This window comes from Thermobia domestica, chromosome 8, assembly GCF_964235325.1.
Source record: "Thermobia domestica chromosome 8, izTheDome1.hap1.1, whole genome shotgun sequence".
In the NCBI taxonomy this organism is placed as follows: domain Eukaryota; kingdom Metazoa; phylum Arthropoda; class Insecta; order Zygentoma; family Lepismatidae; genus Thermobia; species Thermobia domestica.
Genome location: NC_137461.1, coordinates 162378604 through 162393011, shown reverse-complemented (window position 1 = coordinate 162393011; position 14408 = coordinate 162378604). Strand labels below are relative to the sequence as shown.

General features: G+C 36.2%; 1 protein-coding gene across 1 annotated transcript in view; it reads left to right on the top strand.

Moving 5' to 3' along the window:
* The first annotated feature begins 10830 nt into the window (after positions 1-10830).
* Positions 10831-14408, top strand: part of mRNA-cap (RNA guanylyltransferase and 5'-phosphatase mRNA capping enzyme) — a 106171-nt gene continuing 102593 nt past the window's right edge. The window contains exon 1 of the mRNA XM_081769214.1: positions 10831-10989. The gene's annotated coding sequence lies outside the window, so the exon portion shown is untranslated. The remainder of the gene's footprint in view (positions 10990-14408) is intronic.

The following is a 14408-nucleotide window of genomic DNA, read 5'->3' as shown; positions in this document are numbered from 1 at the left end:
GTACAATATTGCTAATCATAACACTGCCAACAACAACAAAAAAAATACTCTCTTTAATTTCGAGTTCCCTTTATATATAGGAGTCGTAACTTAATTTTTAATTGTTAAGTTAATTTTGATGCTCGACCCGTCTGGCGAGCCCGCTTGATACACTTCTTAAAAATAAAGCACTTTTCAAACGCATGGACGTCAATAATCCGGCGTTAAGCAACGCAGAGGCGTAAAACAACACGGCACACCCGACTTACGTTTAGGGGCGGCCTACAGAGCAACGATCAACACGGATCGTGCGTCAACGCGAGAAGAAACACCACTGGAGATTCCCTTAGCTAACTATGGCTTTTTACATACAGTTTAGCATTGGTGGAAGGTGAGAGTCCCGAAAATCAAATATAGAGAAGATCATTGCCCAATCAACTCTCAGCTACAACTGTGCGTGGGTGACGGGTGAGAGTTCCGAAAATCAGACACAAAGAAACAGTCATCAGAAATGCTGCGATCACGTGATCGGTTCCTCTGCCGTTTAACCATATACAGCCGTAGAGTCGAAGCTAGGCTTACTAACACATATACAAAAACATACCAAACTGATGAAAGAAGCTTCGAGATTATTCCTTCATATAAGAGGCTCTGTTAATAAAGTTCAAAATTAGCAATGTCTTTTCCAATTTCTTTTAAATTTGATAAAACTAGGCTGAGGTCGGTGACAAGGGCCACCATTATTGAGAGGATAGGTCAGTTGCGGAATTTCTGTTTTATGACTGAAAGTAGGCTACAATTCATAACTTGTCATTAGGCTTATTTGATCATAAATTTCTCATCCACATGGAAATAGTGAATTTCTACCAATATTGTAAATGATGTCTTCAATCATTATATATAAGTAAATGATATCTTAAACGATTAGACAGTGATTGGTTTCTTGGTTTTATCATTTCAGCTAAATTTGAGGTCCTATAAGAGGAAGACGACATAAGAACTATGCAACCGGGCGTTGTTTTAGAACATAAAGGAGAAAAAGACAAGTTTAAGGTGGATGGCTGTGGATTTTAAAGTGCATTATTGAATATTATCCAGGTATATGAAAAAGAAGACAAAAGTAAATAACAATGGTTAGGACCAAGTGGTCTTCCAGACAAACGTGACTTCTTTCCTTAACATGTAAGGCCCTGTCCAAAAGCGGGACCACTAAAACTGACAGCTCGAAAAAGAAAGATGTGCTATTCCCACAGACACTCCAGACAAAAGTACTATCGAAATAGAAAAGAAGTGTCAAAAAAGGCGGAAATGTGAAATCAGTAGCTAAGAAGAATTTATATTCAAGTCCTTCTACAGGAGATTGTACCTGTTTGGTTTGTGAAGAACCGTTGAAAAGTGGTCTCATTGGTCATGTGCCGAGAGAAATCTGTACTATATCTGTATAGATTGTAAAGACATTGACTGCCACAGTGAAAGTGAGGAAGCGATGTTGAAACTGTAGGTTTGATAGCATAAAATTTTTGAACCAAGTTCGGTTGTTGCAACTTACCCAGATGGTGTTGCAATTTACCCCATGGATGGGGCAAGTGTCAACAGTCGGACTTAGTTCAAAAAGTTGGTGCTATCAAATGTACCGTTCGATATTTCGCGCTTATATTTCTTTTGGTATGTAGCTAAGACATGTACCTTTTAGTTCACTCAATATAGTTTTTGAATCTATAATAGTTTCCGAGTAAAACTATCAGACCTGAAAAGTGTTGCAACTAGCTCCATCTTCCCCTACTTCATTTTAAAAAATGTTTCATTAATAACCCTGCAATACAGAATAAACAATTTCTCACGACTCAATCCACAAAGGGTATAACAGTTTGTCAGATGTGTGTAAAGGACATGAAGAATTGCAACGAAACTTTGTGTAAGAACAATACGCAAAAAAATAAAGGAATACGTTTTTTTTATATTCTGCGGAAAAACGGTTTTAGGAGGCAAAAGCCCCACCCAATGTTTTTTAAATTGAGGCCCGAAAGGCCAGAGGAAGTTAAGCGAAGTCAATGAAATTGTGCACAGATATTGTAGAAATAAAATGAGGGAATACGGGTTCTTTATTTTCTTGAAATAAAAGAAAACCGTTTAAGTGGGACACAGACCCTTCCAAAACTTTGATCGTGAAATATCAAAAGTGGTAATAACAGTATGTCAGAAGTGCTTGAAGGACATGAAAAATTGGAACAACACATTGTGTAGGAACAGTATGGAAAAAGTATACGAATACGGGTTTTCTATTTTCTGCGGAGAAAAGGTTTTAGGGGCAAAAGGTCCCACCCAAAATTTTGAAAATTGAGGCCGAATGGCCAGAGGATGTGAAGTGAAGTGAATGAAATTGTGCATAGATACTGTAGACATGAAATTAGGAAATACATGTTTCTTATTGTCCTGAAAAAAAAAAGAAACCAGTTGAGATGATACACAGACCCCTCCAAAACTTTCACCGTAAAATATCAAAAGTGCTAATAAGAGTATGTCACAAGTGCTTGAAGGACATGAAGAATTGGAATAACACATTGAGTAGGAACAATACGCAAAAAAAAAAAAAAAAAAAAAAAAACGAATACGGTTTCTTATTCTGCGGAAAAATGGTTTTCAGAAGCAAAAGCCACACCCAAAATTTTTAAATTTGAGGCCCAAAAGGCAAGAAGATCTGTACCGAATTGAATTACATTGTGCACAGATATTGTAGACGTAAGATGAGATGATTGGGTTTCGTATTATCCTGGAAAAAAGCGGTTGAGTGAGGCACGGACCTTACAAACCGTTGATTACTAAATATCAAAATTGCAAATAAGCATATGTCGGACGTTCCTAAAGAATATTCCGAATTGCAACGAAACTTCGTATATTCCAAAACAAAAAATGAACCGTTTTTAAATTTTTGCGGCCCCATCCGAAAAAAGTAAACATTTCCGTAATAGCGCAGGAAGGAGTGGACCGAAGCAAATGAAATTGTGTGTAGATTTTATATACATCCTATGTGAAATAAGCCCTTTCGTGTTTCTCAAGTTTCCCTATCCGTTTTGCTTCAAATTTGGCAGATCAAGAGCAAACTGGAAATAAATCGACACGTATTTTTGTTTATGCGCAAAAACATTATAAGGGTTAAAAGTGCCTCCTGAAATACTATAAAAAACGCTATACTGTTTGTGCTTGTAGTTGATCTGAAAAATTTAAAGAAATCGGATGGAGAGACGACACATGTGAAACACGAAGGGCCATAGTTTACACATCCAATATCTACATACAATTTCATTCGCTTTGGTTCACCCCTCTCGCCCCTCAAAGCCTCGGTCCACTCAACAGTTTTTTGTTTCAGGAAGAATACGAAACACATATTCCCTCATCTTACCTCTGCAATACTTGTACACATTTCATTCATTTCGGTCCATTTCTTCTTGTCTTTCTTGCGTCAACTTTCAAAATTTTGAGTGGGAGCTTTTGCCCCCTAAAACCATTTATCCACAGAAAATTTTAAAAAACGCGTATTCGTTTGTTTTTGCCTATTGTTCATACAAAAAGTTTCGTTCAAATTTTTCATGTCCTTTACAAACATCTGACATACTGTTACTAGCACTTTTGATATTTCGTGATCAAAGATTTCGAGGAGTCCGTGCCCCACCTAACCGTTTCTTACAGGAAGATATGAAGCTCGTATTCCCTCAGTTTATATCTCAATATCTGTGCAAAATTTCATTCACTTAGATTCACTTCTTCTTACCTTTCGGGAGTCAACTTTAAAAATTTTGGGGTGGGCTCTTTAGCCCCCTAAACCCGTTTTTCCGCAGAAAATAAAAACAACAGTATTCGTTTGTTTTTAGCGTATTGTCCATACACAAAGTTATGTTGCAATTCTTCATGTCCTTTACACACATCTGACATACTGTTACTAGCACATTCGATATTTCGTGATCAAAGGTTCGGTGCCCCAAACAACCTATTTTCCCAGGAATATACTTAACCCGTATTCCCTCATTTTGTCTACAAAATCTGTGCACAACTTCATTCACTTTGGTTCATTCTTTTTGCCTTTCGGGTGTCAACTTTCAAAATTTTTGGTGGGGGACTTTGCCCCCTAAAACCGATTTTCCGCAGAAAATAATAAACAGTATATGTTTATTTTTTTGCGTATTGTCCATACACAAAGTTATGTTGAAATTCTTCATGTCCTTAACACACATCTGAAATACTGTTACTGGCACTTTTGATTTTTCGTGATCAAAGGTTTGGACGGTTCGGTGCCCCACTCAACCGTTTTCTGAAGGAAAATACGAAACCCGTATAATCATTTTACGTCTACAATGTATGTGCAAAATTATATTCACTTTGGTTCACTTCCTCTTAGCATTCAGCATCAACTTTCAAAATTTTCTGGTGAGTTTTTTGGAACCTAAAAACCGTTTCCCCGCAGAAAATAAAATAACTGTATGCGTTTATATTTGGCGATTTGTCCATACACAAAGTTATGCTGCAATTCTTCATGTCCTTTACACACGCATCTGACATGCTGTTACTAGTACTTTCGATATTTCGTGATCAAAGGTTTGGAGGAGTCGGTGCTTCAAACAATCCTTTTTTTCCAGGAATATACTAAACCCGTATTCCCTCATTTTATGTCTATAATATCTGAGCACAACTTCTTCACTTTGGTTCTTTTCTTCCTGCCTTTTGGGCGTCAACACTCAAAATTTTGGGTAGGGGCTTTTGCCCCCAAAAACCGCTTTTTTTTTTCAGAAAGTAAAACAGTATATGTTTATTTTTTTGCGTATTGTCCATACACAAAGTTTCGTTGTAAGTCTTCATGTGCTTTACACACATCTGACATACTGTTACTAGCGCTTTCGCCATTTCGTGATCAAAGGTTTGGAGGGGTCTTTGCCCTACCGAACCCTTTTTTGCAGGAGTATACGGAACCCGTTTTTTGTCATTTTACATCTACAATATCTGTGCACAACTTAATACGCTTTGGTTCACTTGTTTTTGTCTTTCGCGTGTCAATTTTCAAAGTTTTCTGTTGGGGATTTTGCCCCCTAAAATGTTTTTTTTCCGCAGAACATAAATAACCCGTGTTCGTTTGTTTTTGCGTATTGTCCATACACAAAATTATGTTGCAATTCTCCATGTCCTTTACAAACATCTGACATACTGTTACTAGCACTTTTGATATTTCGTGATCAAAGTTTGGAGGGGTTTGTGCCTCACCCAACCGTTTTTTCAAGTAAAATACGAAACCTTTTTTTTTTTTTTTGTCATTTTACGTCTACAATATCTGTTCACAATATCGTTTACTTCGGTTCATTTCTTTTTGCCTTTTGGGAGTCAACTTTCAAAATTTTGGGTTGGGGCTTTTGCCCCCTAAAACCGTTTTTCCGCAGAAAATAAAAAACGTATTCGTTTGTTTTTTCGTATTGTCCATACGTAAATTTTCGCTGCAATTCTTCATGTTCTTTACACACATCTGACATACTGTTACCAACACTTTTGATGTTTCGTGATCAAATGTTTGGAGGGCCCCATGCCCCACCGAACCGTTTTTTATTAAAATACTAAACCCGGATTCCCTCATTTTACGTCTGCAATATATCTGCACAGTTTCATTCACTTTGGTTCAGTTATTCTTGCCTTTCGGGTGTCAGCTTTGAAAATTTTGGGATTGGCTTTAATATTAAACCTTTACATTATGTATTTTTTCTTTTTTTATGAAATTCTTCTTCCGGGATGGAAGGAGAGAAATGGTTTCCTCTGATATCTGTTTCTTGCCATTCATCTTGTTCGAACTTCTTAAGTAAGATCATTTTGTAACTTTTGATGTCATCCAACTCCGTCACGATAATAAAATTGTCATTCTTAACAATTTGTTTTATTCTCTTATTTGCAGTTTGCCACACTGATATATTTGTTACAAAATTGAGGTTTGGTCCAACGTCTTTCGAATTCGCAACCAACCGAAACGCCGAGCTTTTTGGGGTGCCTGCTATTGCAGGAAAAGGAGAATTGCAGGTGGTAATGCACTTTTGGAGTCGTGTATACAACAAATACGAAGTTTCAGATTTGCGCTTGTTTCAGAAACTTCCAGTATTAGAAGGAAGTGAATAAATCCGAGTAGTTGTCGTTGCTAAATGTCCTTTTGCAGCATCGAGGCTATATAAAAGTGGATCTACAGTTTAAAGTGGAACTCGAACTACCGTGATACTTCTAAATGTCGAATGCTCTTCCACTGAAAATCGAATCATGACCATGTGCACCAGTGTTCGTAGGTTAAGAAAATTTTATTCGATTGTCAAAATCTTCTCTTTTCTTATCAAATTTTCCGTGAACTATTGAGTGTCCAATTCGTATGGTAAAAGTTATGTGATGATATTAATTTAGCTGTATTAATGGAAGTGCCAACCGCATTTGTTTTATTCAATTGCTTTTTGCTTCCGTTTTGTTTATCTCTTCCTTTACTGTTTTTTAAACAAAAAGAGACACACACATTCATCTAGTCAACAATGGGTGCAAATTATGATATTTTGAACTCACACACAACGTATTGTTATTGGATTGGATTATTTCTGAAGAACATATATGCATTTATATTGGTCAATCAGTCCAAGAATTTCCCTGGATTTTCACGTTTTATAGGAAAGATTCCCTTTCCCGTTTTTGCTATATTTACCTACCAAATATCCGTAGATTAGGGAAATTTCCATGAAACTACGAACACTGATGTGCAATAAAGATGCACACGCTAACCAATAAACCAGCTGGAAGGACTATGATTTATTTTCGTATTAACTTAAAAAAAGAAGAATGGATGGCGGGAAGGTTCTAGAACACATGTCCCCTATATAGATTAGTAGCTAGGTTGGTTCCTTTCTGTGCCAAAATTTAATATTTAATTCACATAGTATTGCCGATCGAGTGTTAGCAAGTGAAAGCGGGTTAGAGCACTGCGGGGCACGATGTTTTCTGTCTTTATTACTGCTAAATGGGAAAAGGGACCCATGTTTTAGAACCTTGCCATGGGTGGCTTATATTCAGGTACTTAAAATTGTTACATTGGGGATTTTGTTGCTAAGTTAAATAAACCTTTGGAAGAATTTGAACGACAAAATTTAATCATCTTCGTTGCAATTTTTTTATATGTTCCTACATGCTAGTACGTAATTTTGTACAAAGACATACAGTAGTAGCATATGGCCAACATTAAGTAAGTCTCAGAACTTCCAAAAGAGCCGTCAGTAACTCTTACAAAAGCAAGTTAAAATTGTCCACAACAACTTTGTCAATTCAAAGGTTTCATAATTACTCATTATTCTTTGAATATGCAGGGTGATTTTTTTTAAACACACGGATTTCATTTGGTTCTAGAATTTCTAACTGAAGCGCGATTTTCATGTGGTATGTGGCAAATAATCAAGGAAGGATAGGAGATTTATGGGACTATGTTTACTGGTTTAAATTCACCCGGAGTACCTAGGTAGTATCGACCACGCCTCAAGAAAAACAGTAAATATTCGCCAGTGTACCCTTCAGTTGAAATGAGGTTTTGGATTTTTGTACCGAAATTACAGAATACAAATGAAATGTTAGCGAGAATACAAATTAAGTGTTAGTGGTAAAACCCATAAATCATGTTGAATAGCTATAACTTTTTTTTTTTTGCGATAAACGACGGAGAGATTACTTGGGTGAACTTTTTTTTTTTTTTTGCGATAAACGACGGAGAGATTACTTGGGTGATCTAAGGAGTCGATAACTGACATCTTCCACTATACCCGCCTGCGGGGTCCGATACTTCCTTGTCTTACTCAGAAGCGATCCTGTTTATTCCAATATTTCGACTACTGTCTGAAGCAGAACGTGAGGCAAATTTGTTTCTAAATGTCCTTTGGTAGTTACAACAGATTCTGTTCTCCAAAAACTTTTAACGATAAACTTATGTTGCTTCAAAGAGTACACCATTCTCACTGTGTCAAGATCATGTTCACGTTCACACAGTAGCACAGAACTGTACGGCACCAGCGTTTCCACACTCGCGACTCATGATGATGCCAAACACGTTCCTGAATTATGCTAGATTTTTGCAAATTATGCCAGATTTTCAAATTGTCTTTCCGAACTAATTTTAGACATCCGCCCCTACAGGAATTACCCCTAAATAACACTCTTGAAGATCTCCTTTCTCAAAAAGATTGCCTTGTAACAGTCTGGCAAAACATTTGTGGAAACTTCAGAGTTTTCGTGCCGGAAGATTACAGACCTGGTGAAAATAATAATAATAATAATAATAATAATAATAATAATAATAATAATAATAATAATAATAATAATAATAATAATAATAATAATAATAATAATAAATCTCTTTTATCGATGGAATTTAAAAAATGCTATCCTCACTATTCACAATAATATTTTTACAAAATTTAAATTTCTTGGGAAAATCAGTAGACTTAGAATACATTCACATCGTTACCACTAAATTGAGAGTTAGTTTACCTCAAGACATGGTCGCCCGAACAAAATTTTCTAGGGGGCATCTCAATGGTTGCTATAGTACGTCTGGTTTTTAATATACGTGATTGCTATATTACGTATACATTTTCGTGAGCCAGGGGGGGGGGCATTCTTACCAAACACGCATATTATGAAATATATATAAGAACACCTCATTCGATTTCTATAATCCCGCAGTCCAACCGGAGACGGAAATACAAGAGATAAGCTTTCTTTTTTAAAACAAAATAACGTACCTAGCGAAGGCTTTACATGATTAAGATTATACTAGTACAAGTTACACTATACAAATGTAATTTTACAATTTAATTAATATACAGACTACTAAATGTTGAGCTCCTCGTTGCTATGTGCTTAGCGTATGCGTCTTTCGTAAACGGGTTTTGATTCCCGGTAGAAGCTCGTGTGTTTCAAATCCGACGTTAATCTGTAGGTTCACGTCTTGTAGAGCTTTGCTTCTGAAAGCGACGCTAAAGTATAATCTAATTTAATATTACTAAATATTAAAAAATAATGACTTACCAAGATGGCATGAATTTGGCAGCCATCAAATCCATTTCATGTTTTCACTTAGTCCAGTGAATATTTATATAACAATTAGAAGACACACTTTTATATAAATATTCAGAAACAAGCACATACATACATCCACATAGGCCTGCATAAATACGAATACTTCAAACAGGGGCGGATCCAGGACGAACTTCTGGGGGGGACGGTGGGTTGTAATACAGGTACTTAGAGCTACTTTAAGAGCGTCAAACTCGGGGATGGGTTTTATTTATATATAAAATAAAAAGGTTCTCCTCTTCTGGAGGAGAGGGCGATCGCCCCGATCTCCTCCCCTGGATCCGCCCTTGACATCAAATGTATTCACATATGGTGGACTGCGCTGCATCAAGCACTGTTATCTTCACACAAACTTCGTCATCTTCCTATGTATCTGCATTATTTGATTCATCCATTTGTCGCACGCATAATTTCTTTTAGCATTTTCGGGGAATGTTCAGGGTTCTTTCTTCATTTAAACAATCAGTTCTCTATATTGGAAAGAGAATCAGGGGAGGAAGGAGGAATTTATATTTTATGAATGGATAACATTTTGAGGAACATATACAAAACATGTCTCTTCCGACAAGCACTGAAGCATTTCTTTTAACGGTGTATTACTAGTGGTCCCCTGATACTTATACCCCCTCCTCTCTCAAATTGTAAAGTGAGAAGGGACGGAGACATCCCAGATAACCACACACTCAGGTGTCAGTTGACAATAATAAAACTAACTAACTGGTTTTATTGCTCCAACCATCGCTTCAACTAAAAGATATAATTCCCGGTCGTTGAACCATCCAAATTTTCGTTCTTTTTCTGTTCTCCAGAGGGAAGAATGAAATTAAGCTAGATTTGGCCAAGATGCTAAAGTCAAGATGCTAGATGCTAAATGCGTGTGAATTATGCTAGATCTAGCACTAAGGCGCTAGATATGGCATTACTGTACAGCACAATCCCGATATAACGAGTCAGTTTCCTGCGTCTATTTAGCGATGTTGCCATCTAACGAAGATAACTCAAATCTCCTTACCGCATCGTACCTCATTCCAATTGTAAGGTACACGGGCGAATATTTGCTGCTTTCCTTGAGGCGTGGCCGATATTACCCCGGATGAATTTAAACCAGTAAACTTAGTTCCATAGAACTCCTATCCTTCCTTGATCATTTGCCACAAACCACATGAAAATCGGGCTTCAGTTAGAAATTCTAGAACCAAATGAAATCCGTGTTTAAAAAAAATCATCCTGTAATATGATCACCTAAATTTCTTCACATCCTTGCGTAAAATGAGCATTTCAGCCGTATTTTATGAATATAATGATTAACAGATTGAAAACGAATGGATTTTAATTTCAAAATTCTACAGATGAGGGTGCACATTCCGCAACAGTTTTCGAAAAATTTGCAGACGGGGACGTGGCGGAAATAATGCAATTAAAACTGTTAGCCGGCAAGGTTCTAGAACATAGGTCCCCCTTCCCATTTAGCTGTAATAAAGACAGAAAACAACGAGTCCTGCGGGGCTCTAATCCGCCTTCACTCGTTGACACTCGTTAGCCAATACTATACAAATGAATTATAAACTTTGGTACAGAAAGGAACCAACCTTGCTACTAACCTATAGCGGGGGTCCTGTGTTCTAGAACCTTCCCCTGTTGGCCCACTACCACATAATCGTTAAATTTGCGTTACGTTGAGCAAATATCAACGGAATGATCCCCTTCCTGAATTGGACTTCATTATCCGCAAGGAAGGAGATAGAATATTGTGTAATTTGCTGCAGTGGCTAAACAGGCCAAAACAGGATCCAACTTAGCGCAAGCTGTACGAATTTTATGTCGGGGTCCACGGTTTGTGATGGCGTAGAAAATATTGAAAATTATTTGAGAGAGGATATTGTTTAGTATGTAAGTATCTCTTCAGCAGAGCTCTGCAGAAGCATAATAAGTAAATTATTTTGAAAGGAGAATAAAACCAAAGCAGTCTACCATATCGAACTCTTCAATAATGACATAACTGCCAACAAATCTGCCTAATAGCATAATCTCTTCAGTGTCTAACTAAATGAGTGTTTATAATGGTTTTACTTTTAAATCATGTAATTCTTAATATAAATTGTATAATATCATACGTTTGATTGTAAGTATTGAAATATATAATATCGTATACAACATAAAGCATTGCCGTGTTGAGCTTGGAGAATTTATGCCCTCAGATAAAACATTAACCCATTTGGGAGATATGGGCTTCCCTAATAGTAATAGTTAAGAACAGCAACTTCTCACCTTCCGTGCACCTTCTGTACTCTGCAGTATTTTGAAATTGTCCATATGTAAATCTGTATAATGGTTTCACTTGTTCAACTATTTTTGTTTTTCGAAGAGCTTATAAAATTAATTACTGAAGGCTAATGAACTGAAATACCAGTAATGACGAAAGAAATCCACTCCTACGGTCTTTAGGTTCGGGCGTTTTGAGAGATTGAGAATATACGCTGTATACCCACCGTCACTTTTGAGTCATGCATAATGCAAACTTACCAACACCTGCAAAAGAAAGCTCGGGGCGGTAACGATGCGCATAGTTAACGCCAGATGGTTATCGAGAGAAAAAATATTTGCACTGCACACTTTAACTGGAATCTAATCCTGGTTTAAACTATACACATATTTGAAATGATGCTTTTCTTTCACCGGCTAAAAACAGACACACAACTAATTATCGCACATTGTGATATTTTTTGGAGATTACTTCAAAATTAGTAAAGGATTATGTACAAAATATTTTATATTTAATTTAACTTTCACGAAAATAAAACATACATGCATGTATAACACCACAATAGCACTTAAGAATTGTAACCAACATATCAAATGTAACGAGAGTGGCCCAATGAAATTCTTTCGGACGAACATGGAACGATACCGATAAAATATACGAATTTCACGATCGTACGATTGTGGTAAGTTTCATGATGATTGTGGAGTTCATTTCAGAAACACTTCATTTCCATCGTGACACAAATACGATTATTCTTAGCAGGGTTGGCAAAAACCATGGTTTTTATTGAGAAAACAAAAAAAAAAAAAAAACTTTTTTTGGTTTAAATAATTTGTTCTATGTATTTATATCACATATGGACAGAAGTAAGCTAGTTTCGCCTTAGTGTTAGTATGGAACAACAGGGTTATACTGAAAGGGGTCACATAAGCTTAAATCGGAATCCAAACCGCTTCTCGACTTACATCCAAGAGAAATTGTCCTCCATTTGAACTCGAAACCGGGACTAATTGGCCACAAATGCGATACGTCTGCCGACTCACTCACGAAGGACTCCTGGTAAAAATACGTTGACTGATCTTTACATATTTGTTAATATAAGCGTCAAGAGTCATTAGTACAAAAGGACAAAAAGATAAACAATTGCACAAGTGGATCCATTATACAGAATTAATTACATATGGACAATTTCAAAGTACTACAGAGTACAGAAGAACTAATTTAGTCCAAGTCAGTTTACTACGACTTGTATTAGTCCAAGTTAAAGAAATATAACGACATACTTTGCATATCATAAGAAAAGAGAATAAAGATACGAATTATTTGAGAATGAATAAAGATACGAATTATTTAAATGGGTCAGAGCCATTTTGGCTCTGACTCATTTATACATAAATAGTTACCAAAGATTCATGTTATTTCAATAAATGCCTCTCGTGGGGTTTGTATGACCCCCTCCCCCAAAAAGTACGGCATTTCGATGTACAGTATTTTATCAGTATTAAAACTAAAACATTATTAAAACGAAGCAATGTTTATAATTTTCCTTTGGTTGCATAACAATAATAATAAACTATAAAAAAGATCACAAAAGAAACATCTATAAAGTTACATAAAAAAATGTTGCTTTAGTAATATAATCTCTTTGAGTAAAGAATGGGGAATTTAGGTCTGAATATATTACGAATAATATATGGGAGTGAAACGTAATGACCCACAAATGTGTGTTCATCAAGATTTTACGAATAGTTACAATTTTACCAACATTTTTCGTTTGTTGGTTTTAAACCAGTTGGTTTTTTTTGAAAAAACCAGCTGGTTTAAACCAAGGTGTAAACCAGCCAACCCTGATTCTTAGTATCTTCCAGCATCAGGATCCTAGTAGCATAAATTTTAATTATACTTTTGTGATTTTAAACTTCAGTTAGGTTGGATGATAAAGTTTGTTGAGAGTGCGTAGTCCTCACATGTTGACGCGACGAGATTTTTAGAAGCACTCTCCTTTTCTATCGTATCACTGATACCATGTTTCAGGGTTGGCAAAAACCGTGGTTTTTATTTAAAAAACCAAAAAACCAGGTTTTTTTTGCTTTAAACCCGGTTTATAATTTACTCTATGTATTTATATTAGATATGAACAGAAATGAGTTTGTTTCGCTTTGGTGCTATTATGCAACAACAAGGTTATGCTGGAAGGGGTCACATAAGCTTAAAGCGGAATCCAAACCGCCTCTCCAGAACCGGGACTAACTGGTCACAAATGCGATTGCCGACTCACTCACGAAGGACTCCTGATAAAAATACGTTGTAGTGATCTTTACATAGGCCTACTTGTTAACATAATTGTCGAGTCATTTCAGAAGGACAAAAAGATAAACAGTTACACAAGTAAAAACATTATACCATAATTATATATAAATCGAGAAACTCCCGCCTTAGCCATTGGGAAAATCCTGTTATTACTTTAAATGTATTTGTATGCAAAATTTTAAGGTCAACGTATCATAATCACTACGCCAGAACTGAGGTATTAAATTACAAATTTGGCATGTAGATATCATTCAATAAAATTAAAGTCAAATCCAAGTTGATGTTGGAAGCTACATAGGCAATTCATAAATTTTGCCAATTTCTATCAATATATTTAAACAACCTTACTTCTTTATAAAACAACAGGCAGTGATTCAATAGAAATATTTAATTTGGTTTCACTTCGTATGTTTAGGCTTAACATCCTTATGAAATACCAAGGTTACTACGGAGAAGACTTTAGCTTAAAGGGACACCTCGAATCGCTACTTGGTTTACACTTGAAAGATGGGTTGTGGTTCGATCGAGAATTGAACACGGGACCCCTTGATTAAAATGTGAAAAGTAGATAAACGTAATGCGGATGGTTTGATATGGAAACGTCACCATGAATCTCACACGATTTAAAGCTTCTTTCTTTTTTTGGTTTAAACCAGTTTTCTGTGAAAAAACGAGCTGGTTAAAACCAAGGTTTAAACCAGCCAACCCTGCCATGTTTGCTTAATATTTTCCAACA